We start from the raw sequence: 18,714 nt of genomic DNA, 5'->3' as shown, positions 1-18,714 counted from the left end.
ACGTTTCCCTTCGCGTCCCAGCCGAGGCCGAGCCCAGCCGACCGGCTGGCACCTGAGTTGCAGAAAGCGAGCAAGCGGGGACGAGGGGTCGGAATCCTGGGCTGCCCCGTGGTTTGCCAAAGCATTCTGTTTATCATCCGGCACGTCAAGGCTCTGTAGTTCACTCCTGAGGCTCTGGTTTGTTGCTTGGTTTTCCTTGATTGGCATGGCACTTAGTGAGGCTTGGGTGGACGATTCTTTGGGAAGAGAGGGATGTAACAGCGCTTGAGCACGCCCCTTCCCCCATCGTGTGTGTGTGTGTGTGTGTGTGCAAGAGTGTGCAGGTGCGTTCAGAGCAGAAGCCAGAGGAAGTTTGTTGTCTTTATACTGCTGTCTATTTTTTTTTTTTTAAGTCAGTCTGTCTCACCGAACTTGGAAACACCCCCAACTTCACCCGAGCTCGTTTGCTAGACTGTCTGGCCAGAAAGCCCCAGAGTTACTCCCGTCTCTGCCTCCCAGCACCGGAGTGACAGACACACGCGTCTGGCATGATTTCTGCCCAGGTCCTGGGCATCCAAACTCGGGTCTTCTTGCCTGGTTTGCAAGCACTTTACTCACTGAAGCAACTACCCGAGTCGGGGCAGCCTTCTCTAGGTGATCACAAGAAAACAGGTGCATAAGCTTGTATATGCAACTACTACCACGCCTGGAATGCGATGGAACCATTGATATTTGTTGTGAAGTCTGGTGTGCTGTCCTTAGACGGGAGAAGGAAGATTTGTGAGAATGAGACAGATATCTTCCGCGGTGTTTGTTTTTCTTGTCTGGTTTTTGCTTTTAGTGCCTGTTCTGTGTTCTAGTTATTTTTCACCGTCTAGAGAGAGTTCTTTTACCCCTCGAAAGTCTGTGGAAGGCGATGGCCAGTTTTCCTGAAAATGGATGTACGTTTGCATGTACACACAGTCTTAACATGCAGCTTATGAGGCTTCTAGACTATGTAAACTTCATTTTACTTGGCACTTTCACCTTCACAGTACCTCAAATACCTTTGCTTTACTGATATTGAAGCTTAGTTTGGTTCTAAAACCAGTGTTTTTCCTATTGCATGGATTTAATCTACAGTGTTGCTGGGTTAAAAAGATCTTCACGGTTTAACACCGCAAGACAGTGCATTGGTTATTGGACTCTGGAGTTTGGCTGCGGTTTAAACCCTCCTTAATGTTGCTTGCTTGCTGTATTCCTTGGGGCCATTCGTTGGTGCCTCTCTTTCTTTGTAAAGCTGAGATAATTCTCACAGTACCTGTATTACAGGAATGTCATCAGGACTTGTGTTTTCACACCCATAATCAGTAAGTCTCTAGAAAAACTCTTTTTTAACTCTTTTAAGTGTTTTCAGTCATTTCATTTTGGGTTTTTCCAACCTGAAATGTTATACCACTTGCTTGTTAATATATATTTTTACTATTTTGAAACTTGAACAAAAACTCACTAAATATTTACGTCTCTATAAGGGGTCATTTTGTGTTGATTTGGATATAGAACTGATGTCCCTCCTGCTGTTCTCTTTTAGGTACACACATGTGTTCAGGTCTCTCTGTAGTCACATACCTGTGGGTTGTGAATTTTGGGTGTTGAAATAATTTTATTATTGACACATCTTCAGAGATTTTCTGTATCTCCTTCATTACTCCCACTGGAAGTTCCTAATATTCACAGAACAGGTTGTTTCTGCCCAGCTATCATTCCTGGGTAAAGTTAGCAGCAGCCACGTTTTGTTTTTGTTTTTAAGTTGAAACATGTTAGTTATTCGGCTTTTAGCTTTTTAAGTAAACATGGTCAATTATTTAAAAAAAATTGTAGAGCGATTAGAAAAGAAAGTGTTTCACCCGTGTACACTTTATTGAGAGCACTTGAAAAAAAAATTGCAGCTAGCTAAATTGTAATTTGCATTTAAATTCAGGCACTGACAGAAAAGCCCTTTCCTCCAAGTTTGAAACCCATGAACTGCATTTTTTTTCTCCTTATTAAATTGGTTTGCAGTTTCTGTTCTGAGAACTTTCTGATTCTCTGATTGTTAACACTTGATAGGGAGCTAAATTAGTGTAGGAACACTGTGGGGGCGGAGCAGAGTTAGAAACTCGGTTTTGCTGCGTTATAATTTAGTGGTAATCTGAGAGTCTTAAAACCTGCGTTTAAAGTACTCAGCTGTTGTATAGCATCCTTTGATGGGGATGGAAAATAGCATGGATTTGAGCGTGTTGGATGGAAGTAGAATAATTACTTTTGACTCCACACTTGTGAGGAAAAGAATTCCTTTAGTGCTTCTCAGCGGTTGAGAGGATCAGTGTGTATTTTCTGCAGCCCTGAAGAGAATCTCTGAGTCCATGTTCGAATACTTAGTTGACTTTGACTTGTTCTCTTTACTAATTGATCTAAATACATTTTAATAAAGTTATGGCTGGTGGAAGAGGCCCTGAGAACCTCTTGTATTCCAAGTTAATTTAGAGGTGTTATTTCTAATTTCAAACTACAGTTTCACACTTGGTCTTCATGGTTCATATGTTCTTCCCCCAACAAACATTTGTTGCTGTTAATTACTTTTTTGTTGTTAATTACTCTTTAATTTAGCTTGACTACCTTTAAATGAGGTAGCTGAGCTAGAGAGATGGCTTGGTGGTTTTTTCTTTCTTAAAGATTTATTTGTTATTTATACAACATTCTTGCCTGCACACCAGATCTTTCTATAGATGGTTATGAGCCACCATGTGGTTGCTGGGAATTGAACTCAGGACCTTGGGAAGAGCAGTGAATGTTCTTAACCTCTGAGCCATCTCTCCAGCCCGGCTTGGTGGTTAAGAGCCAACCAGGAGTTGCTGCTATTCCAAAGACCCAGCTTTGGTTCCCAGCCCCACATCTGACAGCTCACAACTGCCTATAACTGTAGCTCCAGAGATATTGATACCTTCCTCTGGCCTTCATCACACACACACCACACACACACACACACACACTCACAACACAGACACACACAGACACACACACACACATAAAATTAAAAAAAGCTTTAAAATGTAATAGAGGATACAGCATGTGCTCCTAGGACTGGTTTAAATGACACTTCAGAGGGACATTATTACTACATTTTTATTCACAAGGCAGTGTGCTGGTCAATCTAAAAAAAAAAAAAAAAAAAAAACAAAACAAAACCCAGCCTCTGTCAAAGAATGACTTGTAAATATTTAAATATTATGGCAAGTGGTCAACTAGAGGTATATAAATTCAGATTTACATTTATTCATAATATATATATATTTGGAGAAAGTATTGCACCTGTTCAGCCTTCTGGAAGCGTCCTGGCTAGAGTATTGCTCTGTAATGTTTATTTACTACAGTCAACATACCCTATAACAGTTTGGGTTTTGTAATGTAGGGAGTTTTTTTTTAATTAAATTTTATTTTTTTTAATATTAGTTTATTTGCATTGTATCCCAGGTGTAGCCCCCTCCCCCATTCCCTCCCAATCCCATCCTCCCTCCGTCATTTCCTCCCTGCCCCTCTCTAAGTCTACTGATATGGGAGGTCCTCCTCTCCTTCCATCTAGGGAGTTCTGTAGTATATTGTTTTACACACACACACACCCCTTGTGCCTTTTAAAGACAAGGTCTGGTGTATCACAGGCTGGCCTCAAACTAGAAGACAACTTAGAACTTGATTTTTTTTTTTTGTTTGTTTGTTTCTTTGTTTGCTTGTTTTGAGACAGGATCTCTCTATATAGCCCTGGTGTCCTGGAATTCATTATGTAGACCAGGTTGGCCTGGATCTCCCAGAGATCCACCTGCCTCTGCTTCTGAAGTACGGGGATTAAAGGTGGGCTCCACCATGCTCCGCCACCTTGAACTTCTTGATCCTCCTCCTTCATCCTCCTGAGCGACAGGACCGCAGGTGCGCACCACCACACCCAGTTCGGGCATTGCTGTGGATCAAACCTCAGGCCGGGCACGCAGTTCTACCAGCTGAACTACAACCCGAGCCCTCATTTTACCTCTTAAATGGTTCTAGCCATTGATTTTCTTAGGTTTGAGTTTCAATTACTATTTTTGGTGCCGTTTTCTTTAAAGGGTTATTAAACGCATAGCCTGCATTTTTTTATAGAGTAATGTTTCCAAACTTCTGAGGTAGTTTACATATTGTAGTGCTTGTGTCTGTATTTAGATCTGTATGCTTTGCTAATGCTAATGCATTTGTTTTAGTGCAGTTTGTTCTCAGTGTTAAAATGCTGATACTAATTGCATTTTGTGTTCGTTGTACTTTCTGGCCAGAGTAGATAATGGTGGTTAATAATAAGCAACATACATTTTGTGTAATATGGTGATAGTAGTAACCATTTGTTAACAGTTAATACAGATCCCTCAGTCTTCTGCAGAGATCCAGTACCTGTTCTTTTAACCCTCGTCCATTTTGGAACGTTGAAATGCAGGGGTTGCCTCTGGTGTAAATGGTAAAGCTATTTGGGAGAAAAAGCACCTGAGACCTCCTGAGTGTGAAGCAGTTTTTCACATAAGATGTAGAAGGAAATGCAAATGGGCAAATAGTATGCAGAAAGGAGTACAAAAATATTTAAAACACTTAATAAAGTGTTTTAACCTTGCACTCTTTGAATCAGAGTAGTGATTGGGGAAGCAAAATAGAGTGTTCTATCTGCTTTTCATCCAGCTTTTTCTGATGTTAACTTCTTACATGTCCGTGGTACATCTGTCACATCTAAGAACTTAACATTGGTAGAATATTATTTACTAAACTACAGACTTTTGGATATCACAAAAATTTCAGCTCACCTTCTTTTTCTGTGCATAATCCAATCCAGGATTCCACATCGCAGTTAAACTGTGTGTAATTGTTTTTTTAAACAGGGTCTCATTATGTAGTCTTTGTTAGCTTGGAACTTGCTATCTATAGCTTCAGATTTGTCAGGAATGTTGTTCTGAATGTGTACATTTTGAGCTTTTCTTCATAATAAGTTGAGAGTGATGGCAAATGACTGTAATCCCTGAATTTGGAAGATGGAGACAGCAAGAGTAGGAGTGTTAAGGCCATCCTCTGCTATATAACAAGCTTGGGGCTAACTTGGGCTACATGAAACCCCACCTCCCTTCCCCCACCTCCAATAAAATAAAACCAACTAACCAAACCGTAAAAAGATTGTCTTCCTTTCAGTTGTATAATAATATTTTTTCCCTTAAAACTTAAGATTGGAGGAGTTTATAAAGATGGTTCAGTGGTTAAGGGCACTTGCCGATCTTATAGAGGATCCACATGACAGTTCACAACTGCCATTTCCAGTAGATTCAGTACCTGTTTCTGGCCTCATACGTACATATGTACATACATACACACACAGGCAAAACACTCACACACACAATTAAAAAATACATTTTTTTTGTTATTGTTTGTATTGAGACAGCATCTGGCATTTATCTCACAGAGGTCTGCCTGCCTCTGCCCCTCTAGTGTGCACCACTATACCAAGCCAAGGAAACCTTAAAGAAAGGAAAGAAAAGAAAAGAGTGGAGGGCCAGCCATATGGCTCTTCAGGTTGAAAGTGCTTGCCACCCAAGTCTGACAACTTGAATTTGATCCCTGAAACCCATAGTGAAGAGAGAACCAGCTCCTGAAAAGGGTTCTCTGACCCCTACACAAATGCTGTGGCACACACATACCTGTGCACGCTCTGCTAATGGTAACAAACAATTAAAAGTTTAAAGTTACTTTAAAAAGGATTTGAAAGTAATGGATCCTAACAGAGGTAGGACTCTCAGTTTTTAATGTGTGTGTAAAAATGGCAGTTCTATCCCACTGAGCTGCGTATCTGGCCATTTGCCTGCCATTTCATGCACAGTTAATGAAATAACAACTTCTTAGACTTATTGAGGGAGACGGCTTGTCAGATTCAGAGAATTGCTTTTGAAATATTCTTGCTATAGCCAAGCTTCAGTGGTTCAGGGTTACCTGAGCATAAAAGCTGCCATGGGATAGGAATATTGGGCCTGCCTTCATCGTGTGGATCAGCACAGAAGAGTCCATTTTATAGACAGAAAAAATCAGTACAACAGGAAGCAGTGAATTGAACTAATAATTTATTTTTCATTTCAAAATTATTATTATTTACAATTTATTCGCTTGTATCCCAGTTGTAGCTTCCTCCCTTATCTCCTCCTGGTTCCATGCTCCCTCCCTTCTCCTTCCCTCTCTCTCTCCCCTAGTCCACTGATAGGGGAAGTCTTCCTCTCACTACTGTCTGACCCTAGACCGTCAGGTCCCCAAATCTGTTGTTGGTTTAGATATATTGTTAGCTTCTAAAGTTTTGGAAATCCTTAGTCCTTCCAAGCTGGACAGGGCCCCAGAAAATAGTCCCAGCAAGCATTCTGGATTGAATTTGGAAAGAAGCAGCCAAGAGAAATAAGCTGGGTGTGGTGGTTCGTGCCTGTAATCTTAGGAAAAGCTGAAAGGATGGTTAGGAGTTAGAATAGGAGCTTGTGTTATGGAATGAGGCCATATGTCAAAAAGACCAAACCCCAAACAAATAAAACCTCTAACAGATGGAAGGAGCAACTGACCCAGGTAAAATCAATGAAAGAAACCAGTTTCGGGAAATGTTTGAGGCTTTAAACAAAAGGATATATTGTTATGCTATTGTTAATTATGTATGTGTACGTGTGGATGTGAAGATATGTGCATGTGAACAGTTGTCCACAGATGCTAGAAGAGGGCGTAAGATCCCCTAGAACTAGAGTTACAGGAAGTAGGGAGCCACCTGGCATGGGAACTGAACTCCGGTCCTCTGCAAGAGCAGTACTTGACTTACCTGCTGAGCTAAATTTTAACTTAACTAGTGAGGCATACAGCTTTCCCCAGCCTCCCACAGGCAAGAGTGACTTGAACTAGGGAGAGTGATCTTCTGGAATCTTGTCATTCACGCCAGAATGGTATGTGGTTGATTGTCCCTGTCCCTATCCCAAGGTGTGTGTTCAGGGTTCTAGAATTTGTCTTCAGAAGCAGATTCAGAGCTGCAGAGATTTGGGGTTGATCTGAAGACAGTACAGGGACTAAAACCTTGGCTAAATTTAGGTATGCCGCTGACTAGGTAGAAGGGGGAAGATCTGTTAAAAGACAGAGTCTTTCTAGATTCAGAAATAGACTGTAATTTCAGTGGTGCTTAGCAGTGTAGGAGGTTGAACGAAACAAAGAGATAATAAAGCTGAATAATTATGAGATAAATGGAGTGCAGGGTTTTAATAAAATCTTGTTAAAATTTTTGACAAGAGATTTTTTTCTTATGAAACTTTTAGATAAACTTTAGAAGAAACCAGGAAAAAGTCTCTGTGATCTTGATTTAGGCAAAGACTTTAAAAACAGCACAGCTTGCTGGCACACGCCTTTAATCCCAGCACTTAGGGAGGCAGAGACAAGTGGATTTCTTTGAGTTCCAGGACAGCCTGGGCTACACAGAGAAACCCCGTCTCAAAAACAAAATATAGAGAGCACAGGGAACACAGAGCTGAAGATATGGCTCACTGGTTAAGATGTGCTCACTGGTTAAGAGCACTTCCTGTTCTTGCAGAGTTCAAGTCCTACTACCTTGTCAGGCAGTTTATGCCTGTAACTTCATGCCAGGGGATCTGATGCATGCACGCTCTCTCTCTATCTCTCTCTCACACACACTTTAAAAATAAAAAGAAACAAACTATAAAAGAAAAAGTTGATAAGTTAGATTTCATCAAAGTTGAAATGACTCTTTTAAAAAGTTCAGTTTCCATTAAGAAAATGAAAAGGAGATCTACAGAGATGGCTTCCCAGTTAAGAGCATTCACTGCTTGTCCAAAGGACCTGAGTTCAGTCCCAACACTCATGTTGAGTAGCTCCCAACAGCCTGGAACTTGAGATCCATCAAATCTGACACTTTCTTCTGGCTTTTATAGGGACCACACACGTCACACGAAGAAATAGTCACACAGATTTACAAAAAAGAAAGCCAAGGGCAAGCTACAGAAAATAGGTAGCAAGTGTTTATCTAATAAAGGACTTACATGTAGAGTCTATAAAGAACTAAAGCTCAGTGACAAGAAGACAAAATAATAGGTGTTTTACAAAAATAGCTATGCAGTAGCTAATACATACCTGAAAAGATGCTCAGAATTCTTAGCCCTCGAAAGTACAAAATAAGGCAGATGTGATGGCACAGGATTTTAATCCAGCACTTGGGAGGCAGAGGCAGTTGGATCTCTGAATTAGAGGCCAGCCTGGGCTATGGCTGTGGGAGGGGGAGGAGTAGCTATGAGAGTGAGGACAATTACAACCACTGATGGTACCAAGTGTTGGTGGAGGTTAAGCAGCTGGACCGCTCATGTGTTGCTCTGAATGTGAAGCACCGCAGCTGCCTTTGAAAGCAGTTGGGCAGTTTCTTGTAAGTTGAAAATACGCTTCCCACATGAACCAGCAGTTCCGCTCCAGGTATTTTCCTTAGAGAAATAAAAACACATGTCCATACAGAAACACCTCAGATTCATTGTTCGTTCATCCACAGTTGCACCAAACTGGATATAATTCAGATGCCCATCTGGTGAATGGATAGACAGCCTGTACTCTGTCCTTCAAAGGGACTGCTACAGCTATCAAGAATGAGCTGCTTACTGATGTAGGTAATAGCATGACCAAATCTAAAAACTGGTATGTTTGGGGCTCCAGAGATGGCTGGGTGTTTAAGAGTACTTGCTACTCTCAGAGAACCTGGGTTCAGTTCCCAGCACCCACATTGTGGCTCACACCTGTCTGTAACTCCTCTAGTTCCAGGGGATCTGAGGCTCTCTTCCAGTCTCTGCAGGTACCAGGCACACAGCACAGTGCACAGATATAGCATGCTGGCAAAACTCATGCACATAAAGTAAGACTTTAAAATAAGATTTTAAGATTTGGATGAGATACTATAGGATTAGATTCAGATTAGAGCCGAGATTAGTTTAGGTCTGATGTTGCTTTAGACACAATTTAAAAGTATCCATCACCGGATTGAATTGCAGGGAGCTTGCTGGTTATTAAACTAGGACAAACTTAGACTAATGTTCCTTTTTAAAATAGACTCTTTTTATTTATGTGTGTGTGTGTGCATGAGAGCAGAGACGCCTGTGGAAGCCAGGAGAGGGCTTCAGTCACTTCACGGGTCGCGCCATCTCTCCAGCCCCCAATAGACTTTTTTTTTTTATTTTAAGATTTTTAATTTGTTTATGTGTATGACTGTTTTGCCTGAATATATGTGTGTGTTTCAAGTATGTGCCTGGTGCACATGGAGGTCAGAAGACTGTGTCAGGTCCACTGGACCTAGAGTTACAGATGCTTATGAGCTGCCATATAAGTGCTGGGAATTGAACCTGGGTCTTTGGAAGAACAGCCAGTGCCTTTAATGCTGAGCCGTCTCTCTAGTTCCTCCTTAATAGTCTTATTTTTTTATTAAGTGATTTACTTAAAGGGGAGACTTCCCATGGATATCAGTCAACCTTGGCATAACAAGGTTAAAGGTGTGAGGGTGTACACCTTTATACCCGGAACTCTGAGACAGAGGCAGGGGGTCACTGTGAGTTTAAGGCCAGCCTGGGCTACATAGTGCCCAAGATAGCCAGGGTTATGTAGAGAGGTCCTATCTCAAAACTAACCAATCAGCCAACAAACAATAAGGAATATAGAAAATAAATTGTATTTGAAGTTGTTAGGTTAGAACATGAAAGTTCTAGAAAATAACTTTGATTTTGAGTCCCTGCCCTTACCCTCTGTTGTATATCTTTCCTGGGTCTGACAATGTTGACTGCTTATTTCCAAAAATAAAAACTTTTTATCTCCAGTAAGCCAGTCTTCAGCTTTCTGCCTTCCGCAGTTGTTCCTTGCCATTGTTCCTCGCGCCTGCTTCCCCACACACTCGTTGAAAAGCCTCACTTGCTTTGATGCCTATTGAGTGTTTGCCCACTGGATGTAAGTGTGCCATGTGCACGCCTAGTGTCCACGGAGGGAGAAGGTATCTGACCCCTTGGAGCTGGTGATACAGATGGTTGTAAGCTGCCACGTGGGTGCTGGGAACTGAACCCGGGTCCTCTGCCAGAGCAGTCGGTCCTTACCTCTGAGCCATCTCCCCAGCACTTTTCTCCGCACCTCATAACATCTGTTTTTTGAGATAGCAGTCAAGGGGCTCAGCCTCCATAGTAGCTGGAACTACAAGCCTGTCACCGTTCCTGCCACCACCACCCCCTTCGGGTAGATTGATTTTTCTCAGCATTCCCTTAGTCTGTTCCTGCATCTGCCTGCTTTCCATGGTGGTCTTTCCCATTTCCTTTGTCCCCAGGGGGTAGCATGTGTCTGTACTTTCAACTCTGTTTGTTTCCATGTGTCTTGTGGATATGTCTTCCCAGATACTCCACAAGGACACAGGCTTAGCATGCTCCTTTATACTTGTTAAGTCCCCTCCCCTTCCCTTCATCCTTCACTCACTGTTTTTCTAGGCTCCCAAAGTCAGAAGAATCTACATTTGTGTTTAGCTTTTCACCTTGTTTCTTTCTGACCACACAGGTCATTCATCCTGTTACTTCTAAGAACATAAAGAATGCTGTAGCCATGCCGGCACGTTGGTGCATGCCTGTAATCCCAGCACTCAGGGAGGCAGAGGCAGGCAGATATCTGTGAGTCGAGGCCAGCCTGGTCTACAGGGTGAGTCCAGGACAGCCAGGGCTACACAGAGAAACCCTGTCTCAGGAAAAATGCTCTAGCCAGGCTCTCCGTCCTCAATTTCATGACTAGGGTCTATTTCTTTATTTCTCCTTTTCATTTTCTTTCTCTTTCCCCCCTGTAAGAATGCTTGTGGCATTGGGGATTGAATCAAGAACCTAATGCATATGAGACAGGTGCTCGGCCACTGAACTATATCTCCAGTCAGCCCACTTTTTAATTTTTCTTTTAACTTTTTATTTCGAGACAATTTTTTAAATTCAGGCTCACCTTGAAGCCTTGAACTTTTGTTCATTTTGTCTCTGCCTCCTGCTACCAGGCTTGATTTACTTCATGGCTACTCTGAGCTTGTCTCTCAGTCAGGAAGTTTGTCTGTTTCCTTCTTGTTCACTCTAAAGAGTTCTCTTAAAATCTCTTATCCTCTTTCTGCCTTGGTTAAAAAAATAATAACTTAAAAGAACGTTTTTTGTTGTTGTTTCTTAAAGTCTAAAATAAAGTAATATTTCTTTAAAATTTCAAATTAAATAGATTATTTGAGCTCTCATTCTACCTATCTCCCAAATACTCCTCTCCCTGGCCAGGGAGGGAGATATTTTTTTTTATATACATCAGAGTTCCTAGTTAATATCATAGGCTCTGGAATCAAGTTGTCTGACTCCTTCAGCTATCAAATAGGTGGCTTTATCAACATATTTTAAGTCTCTGTGCCTCTGTTTCCTAATCTAATAGATTATATAATAGACATGCAGAACATGTGGTTGATGTGAGGTTTGAATGATATAATGCAGATGAAAGGCTTCATACAGTACCTGGCCCTCAGTGTGCTGGACGCTTGTTATCATCATCCTGCCAGAGTCCCAGAGCAGTCAGCATTTTGGATGGTTACTAGGATTGTTTCCACATGGGATCTCCCTAGAAAACCAGCTAATCCCTTGGGTAGAGTGTAGCCATCTTCCTCACTGGAGCTGCTGTGGCCTGACATAAACAACTCTCATAGTTGGCAGCCCAGCAGCCTTTAGAGCAAGGCACCTGGGGGCGGGGTTTCCATTCTCAGTCTGTCTTTCCCTATAATCCAAGGCTTGCTCTTCTCACTGTGTCTCCATTTTACATCTACAGCTGAGAAAGGCTGAGTCACTAGTCTAAGACCAGCCAGTGGTGAAGTTCACCCTCTTCCCCATTATTGAGACTGTACTGGAAGCAGACACCTTGTCCCTGGTGGTCTTTCTAGATACTTTGCTTTTATAATGCTGAATTTGTCACCACTCCTTTTTTTTTTTTTTTTTTTTTGGCTTGGTATTTTTATTTGTCTCTAGGATATCAGACTCTCCCACTTAACCGTTTGCAAGTACTTACTCATTCTTTAAAAAAAAATGATGTAATTTTTTAGTCATCTGTATATTTGTAGGTCTGGTGGGGGAGATGTCCTTGAAAATGCAGGTACCCACAAAGGCCAGAAGAGGGAGTCCAATCCTCTGGAGCTGGAGGAGGTTGCCTCGCTGGGTGCTGTAAACCAAACTTGGGCCCTCTGCAATAGCAGAATGCACTCTTACCCACCAAGACCCTCCCACTCGTTCTCAGCTCTTCAGCCTCACTATCTTTATTGTGAAGAGTTCTTCTGTCTCTCAAGGCGAGGTTACCTCTCTCCTTCCTTGTCCTCCACATTTTGTTTATTCCTGTCACCGCACTTAGCACATTGTATTGTCCATCTTCCGTATTGAATCAAGTGTATCAAGGTTAACAAAGTCCATCTTCCCACCCTTCCCTGAGGAACCCATTGGTAATTGATGCATGCTGGCCAAGGGGAGTCATTTTCTTCATGGGTACAGCCACTGGTAACTCGCCAACACCCCGGTGGATCGCCCCTACTTGTTCTCATGCAGGCAACCCTAGAGTCAGCAGGTCACAGAACAGCAGCAACAAGACAAGTGGGAGGAGGGCTTACTTGCTTGGGAGAAGTGGGGATTAGGTAGGAATGGGAGGGAATGAGGGTGGTAGGGGATGAAAGTGACCAAAATACATTATATACATTTATGAACTTGTCAGATAATTTAATTTTTTTAAAAAAGTATTGTGTCTTGCTTGCACAACATAGCATGCTTTAGGTCAATCTGAATACATGGTTATTCAAAACAAAATGAAAAGCAAGAACAAGGAATTAGTTTTATGATAGGACTGTGTGTAGCATGCAGGGAGATAGTTTTATGATAGGACTGTGTGTGGCATGCAGGGAGATAGGTCTAGGCTAGGACCGTGTGTACCATGCAGGGTTTGTTCCACGATAGAACTTTGTGTAGCATGCCTGAGGCCTTGAGTTTGACTCTCATCGCAAAAAGGAAAAAGGAAAGGAAAGGAAAAAAGAAACACAGGAAAAGAGACTGGTCCTGTCTTGTTTGTCCTCGTGCCTTGGGACGTCAGCTTTTAGCAGGTAGTCTGGCGGGTGGCAGATGTGTAAAGATCAGGTGGTGCGGAAGAACCAAGGGTATTGTTGCCAGTGGATTACCAAGGGAAAACCAGCAAGTTCATAACCTGGGCTCAGTAGAGATGTGTGCCTTTCAGCCTCTTACATGCGAGAGCTTTAAGGATCCTGGCGGGGGGCAGAGGCTGACAGCAGAGCACCAAGGAGTCTTTTGGTATTAAGTATGCAATATGCATGACTATTTGAACATACCTATGTTTTAGCTTTAGAAATTCATGGGACTTTCGTGTTCTTTGTTTTTATCTGCATATTTACCTTAAAAATACTTTTTTTCTCTCTCTGCTCACTTCCTCTAGTAAAAGAGAGAATACAAGAACACATATCATCTGTTCTCTTGCTTTTGGCGGGTTCTGCATGTCCCAATGCCCAGGTCTGAGAGGCAAGGGATGGTGTTTTAATCTAGTATGAAGCACACCAGCCTTCTGTGATTTGGGGGTTGGGGGTTTGCGCACTCAGAAGTTTTATGTCATGGGATTGGAGGGTGAGCTCATCTTGTTCCGATTGGCTGGGCAGTTTGTGGAAGGCTGCAGTCAGTTGGAGGCACCTCATTACAAGAGTGCTGGGGACCAGTTGGAGAGAGTTCACAGGAGACCCACAGGAATGCTTAAAAGACTGAAGAGGTTGACTGATGAGGAAAGAATATAAATGAAAACCGTATAACTTGGCTGAACCAAGACAGCAGAAGTATACAACTGTATAAATATCTCAAGAATATAAACTTAATGGGGAGGGCAGCTCTTTATGCTGGGGTTTGGGATGGGGAGAAAAAAATCCGAGAGTAAAATTAAAACAGCATAATTATAAACTAGCTGTTCAAAGTAGGGTACTTTATTTCTGGCAATCTTCTTAGATAGGCCACTGTCCTGTGGATCTTGTCCCAGCTGAATTATATTTTTTTTGGAGAATAATTCAAGAAATACATTTTTCTTGTATTGTGTCTTGTTTTGTGGAAACCAGTAGGTGATAACAGAACTCTTGCATGTTGCCACTATCTCTAAATGTTCCTGAAGTGGACTTTCACGTGGGTTTTTCTTGACTTCCTAGAATAGCATTTTGAGGGCTGGAAAGATGGCTTTGTGGTTAAGGGCACTGCTCTTGCAGACAGCCTGGCTTTGGTGCCCAGCACCCAGCTAGTGGTTCACAGCCATTCATAATTTCAATTCCAGTTGCAGGGGATCCGGTGCTCTCTTCTGACCTCCCCCAAGCACGTATGAGGTGCACATACATACATACATACATACATACATATGTGTGGGCAATCGGTCATACACATAGGATAAATAAATCTTTTAAAATGTTTGAATTGCATTTTAAAAACAGACTGAATCATTAGTATGTCTTAAAACAATTTTAGGAATAATAATGTATTTGATCCTTCAGGTACATTGTATAAATAATCCTCTTGCTTAGCCCTTTGGAAATGATTAAATAAAATTTGCAGTTGTCCTATGAATACAGACATGAGGCTTTTTTGGTTGTTTTTTGTTTGTTTGTTTTGTCCAAGACAGAGTTTCTCTTTGTAATCCTGGCTGTCCTGGACTCTTTATAGACCAGGCTGGCCTTGAACTCACAGAGATCTTCTTGCCTCTGCCTCCCAAGTGCTAGGATTAAAGGCATGTGCCACCACACCCAGCTTTGACATGAGCTTTTGAATAAGAACTAAAATAAGAACGAGGAATGGTTGTGCATACCTGTAAGCCCAGCAGTTAGGAAGTGGGGACAGGAGGAAGATGAGTTTCAGGCCAGCCTGTACTACATATTGAGAGCTTGTTCTCAACCCTTGGGGGGTTAAAAAAAAAAGAATTGCAATGAGAAACCTTTGCATAATTTTGTGAGTTTTCTAGCTTTTCCTAGAAGGAGGGGATAGTAGAATGGGAAGAAAATTTTATGCTTTCTTTGATTTATTATAGAAATGTAGTCATATTTACAAAAGGCAGCTATGTAACTATAAGGTAGGACCTTTGTTCTGACTGTAGTGGGATCTGGAGCAGCAGCATTGTGATTTCAAGCCCCGCCATGGCTTGCTTTTTTTTTTTTTTTTTTTTTTTTTTGAGAGCCTGTTTTAAAACCAGATATTTGTAGGCTTTCCCCCAAGCAGGTGAGATAATATATTCTTTCTTTCTATCTATCGTCTATTTCACTCAAGCAGGTCAGATAATATATATTTATAATTATACATACACATATACTGCAGGTACTTGGCTTTGCAGGCTGGGAATGTGAAGAATTAATTTGGTCATTTTCATTCTGTTTGTATTTAAAAAAAAAACAAACCAAACAGGTAAGTTTTGACAAATTATAATTTTACTGCCCTGTTTTAGTCTCTTGCACCTGAAGGCATAAGTCTCAACAACATAAGGGTTATTCGTAAGCCTGTTAGACCTTGGGAAGCATTGGGCTGCCTGCTCTAGAGTTGAGGCAGTGTTTCTGGAACACTGAAGTACGTAAAACTCACTTGAAGAGCTTCTGAGAGAGTACAGACCCTGAAAGCTCAGGGCTGAACACCTTAGTAACAGGCAAGGTGGTTCCAACACTCTGAATCCCCAGGTAACTACCATCCCATACTGCTTTACTGTTATGTAAACAGATTATTATAATGCACACTAATACATACTGAAATTGAGATGTCTTTGGTGTAGCAGTATCCCAAAGGAGGAAGTGGTTGATTCTGCCTGATATGAGTAGAATTCTTAGAGAAGCCCAGGAGCTGGGCCGAAAAGGGGCGTCAGCACTTAGGTTGAGTCTTGAAGCTCACTAGGGGTGCTGAAACATTGGGGTAGGATGTTCGTAGCAGGGATAAAGGTCATCAGAACCAAGCACTGTCACAGGACTGGAGAGTCACTAAAATCCTAGTGACTAGAAATAGACTTCGCTGTTTTCTCTTAACTCCTTTATGCCATTTCATTATGTGAAAAAAGGTAACTTAAACTTAGCAAGGTAGTGTTTGCTTATAATCCCAGCGCTGGGAGGTGGGGACAGGAGGGGAAGTTCAAAGTCAGCCCTGACTATATGGGGAGTTTGAGACTAGGCGATGAGACCCTATCTCCAAAAGAAAAACAGAAGACCCAAAAAGATAATTTTCCTACTCTCTACCCGCCCTTCAAGAAAGTAGGTCTCCCAAAATTAAATGTTCTCCAGAAATAGAAACTTTTTACTTGTCTTTGTTTTATTAAGAATTTGGAAAACTGGGGCTGGAGAAATAGCTCAGTGATTAAGAGTGTGTACTGCTTTACCAGAAGGCCTGAGCTCAGTCTCCAAAACCTATGTTGGGCAGCTCACGACTGCCTGTAACTCCAGCTCCACAGGATCCCACATCCTCCTCTGGCCTCTGGAGGCACTTGCACTCATGAACACTCATCCACACACAGGCACACGCACATACATAATAAATACTACATACACACACAAGCCATGTATAGTGATACATATCTAAACTCCAGAGTTTGGGAGGTAAAGAGAACCAGCAGATCAGGAGGTCAGGCTATCTGTGGCTACATAGTGAGTTTGAGGCCACTCTGAGCTACTTGAGACTGGGTCTCAGCAGTTCTCAGCCTGTGGGCCACGACCCCTTTGGAGTCAAATGACCCTTCCACAGGGGTCATGTATCAGATAACCTGCATATCAGATACATTATGATTCATAACAGCAAACTTAACAGTTATGAGGTAGCAATGAAGTGATTTTATGCTTGGTGGTCAGCACAACAATAAGGAACTATATTGAGTGGTCACAGCATTAGCAAGGTTGAGAGCCACTGCTCTATCTCAGACAAAACAAGAATATAGATAGGATGTGAAAGTTATTTGTAGGCTTCCTGTTTCCTCTTTTACCGAGACCCGCCAACATAGTCCACATTTGCACCCAGACTGTGAAGAAGGCAGCCAGGACCATCAAGAAGTACTAGATGCACCTGGGTAATGACTTCCACACCAACAAGCGCGTGTGCAAGGAGATCACCAGTATCCACAGCAGGAAACTCTACAAAATAGTCAGCTAGGGCAACGCATCTGATGAAGGCAATTCTGAGGACCTCTGAGAGGTCCCGAGAGAGGTGTCTCTATCAAATTGCAAGAAGAGAGAGAGAGAAGAGAATAGAGAATTATGTTCCTAAGGCCTCAGCCCTAGATCAGGGGATCATTGAGGTAGATCCTGACACCAGGGAAACACTGAAGCTTCTGGGCTCTGGCAGTCTGTTCAGCCTGCAGGTCACTCAGCCTACAGTTGGGATGAATTCTAAAACACCATGTGGAGTCATTCAAGTCTGTTATGTCATGTTTCAATAAACCTGAAAATAAAAGTTATTTGTAATTATATATTCTAAGATACGGCCACTATTAACATCTTTGTTTTCCTCTGATTTTTTAAAATGATTTTTCTTAATATTTATTTCATTTTTTTATTGATATGTATATGTGTCTATGACATGTATGTGTGCATACATGGATGCTGGAAAGAGGAGCCCCTGGACCTGGATTTATAGGTGGTTGTGAGCTGCCCAGTGTGGGTGCGAGGAACTGAATTTATTTACTTGTTTTAATAATTTAATGATTTTTATTTCGTGTACATTGGCGTTTGTCTGTGTGAGAGTGTTGGATCCCCTGGAGCTGGAGTTACAGACATTTCTGACCTGCCACATGAGTGCTGGGAATTGAACCCTGGTCCTCTGGAAGAACAGCCAGTGTTCTTAACTGCTGAGCCATCTCTCCAGCCCCTGGGAATCAAATTTAGGTCCTCTGCAAGAGCAGCAATTGCAGCCAGTTGTTGCAAACCTTTAATCCCAGCGCTCAGATAGGCAGAGGCAGTAGGATCTCTGTGAGTTCGAGGCCAGCCTGATCTACAAATTGAGTCCAGAACAACCAAGGCTATAAAGAGAAACCCTGTCATTAAAAACCAACCAACCAACAAACCAAACAAAAAGAAAAAAAAAAAAAAAACACAAAAAAGAAGAGTAGCAATTGTTCTTAAACACTGAGGAGTATCTCCAACCACCCTTTTAAAATCTTTATATAAATGTATAACGCTATTTCCAAGATTGGGTTTGTATTGTATGAGCATTGTTGTGCTTGCTTTTTCATTTAATGTTTTATTTGTGAGCATTTCCAACCTGGTGTTTTTGTTCCTCAAAAGTTTCATTTTAAATTATTGTATAACATTCTATCATGAGGATCTTTAATAGTTTACATGACTATTCCCTTGTTTGTAGACCCTTTAAAGTGGTTCCAGTTGCTGGCTGGCCCACGTTTTGGCTCACGTGTTAAAATACATGCCTGTACTTACTCATTTTGATTATGAAAGTCTGCCGACTTATTCGATCTGCTGGCCTCCAGTCTTTCTGTCCTGCTTTGTCTAGCGCTTGGTGTTTTCCCCCTTGGTCTCCCTTAGTGGAGAGAAGAGAACGGCTGAGGAGGGTGGCTGTTAAAGTGTGTACTCTGGGGCCAGGCTGTCTTGTGCTTTCTGTGAGTTAACTGAGGATGTGCCTTGCTCATTTTGTCCTA

The 18,714-nt window shown here is 41.9% G+C and overlaps 1 protein-coding gene and 1 pseudogene across 5 annotated transcripts in view; both read left to right on the top strand.

The window, feature by feature from the left end:
- The window catches only part of Arel1 (apoptosis resistant E3 ubiquitin protein ligase 1), a 52,670-nt gene that overhangs the window by 181 nt on the left and 33,775 nt on the right, over positions 1-18,714 (top strand). For 2 of the 5 annotated variants that reach the window (XM_021634138.2, XM_060387869.1), the window contains exon 1: positions 6-177. The exons of the other annotated variants lie outside the window; for them this stretch is intronic. The gene's annotated coding sequence lies outside the window, so the exon portion shown is untranslated. Of the gene's footprint in view, positions 1-5; positions 178-18,714 lie in introns of those variants that run through there. 5 annotated transcript variants of the gene reach the window in all.
- On the top strand, positions 16,251-18,704 carry LOC110546947 (small ribosomal subunit protein eS17-like; annotated as a pseudogene).

The sequence above is a fragment of the Meriones unguiculatus genome, chromosome 7 (genome assembly GCF_030254825.1).
Source record: "Meriones unguiculatus strain TT.TT164.6M chromosome 7, Bangor_MerUng_6.1, whole genome shotgun sequence".
In the NCBI taxonomy this organism is placed as follows: Eukaryota; Metazoa; Chordata; class Mammalia; order Rodentia; family Muridae; genus Meriones; species Meriones unguiculatus.
This window is presented reverse-complemented; position numbering and strand designations above follow the sequence as displayed.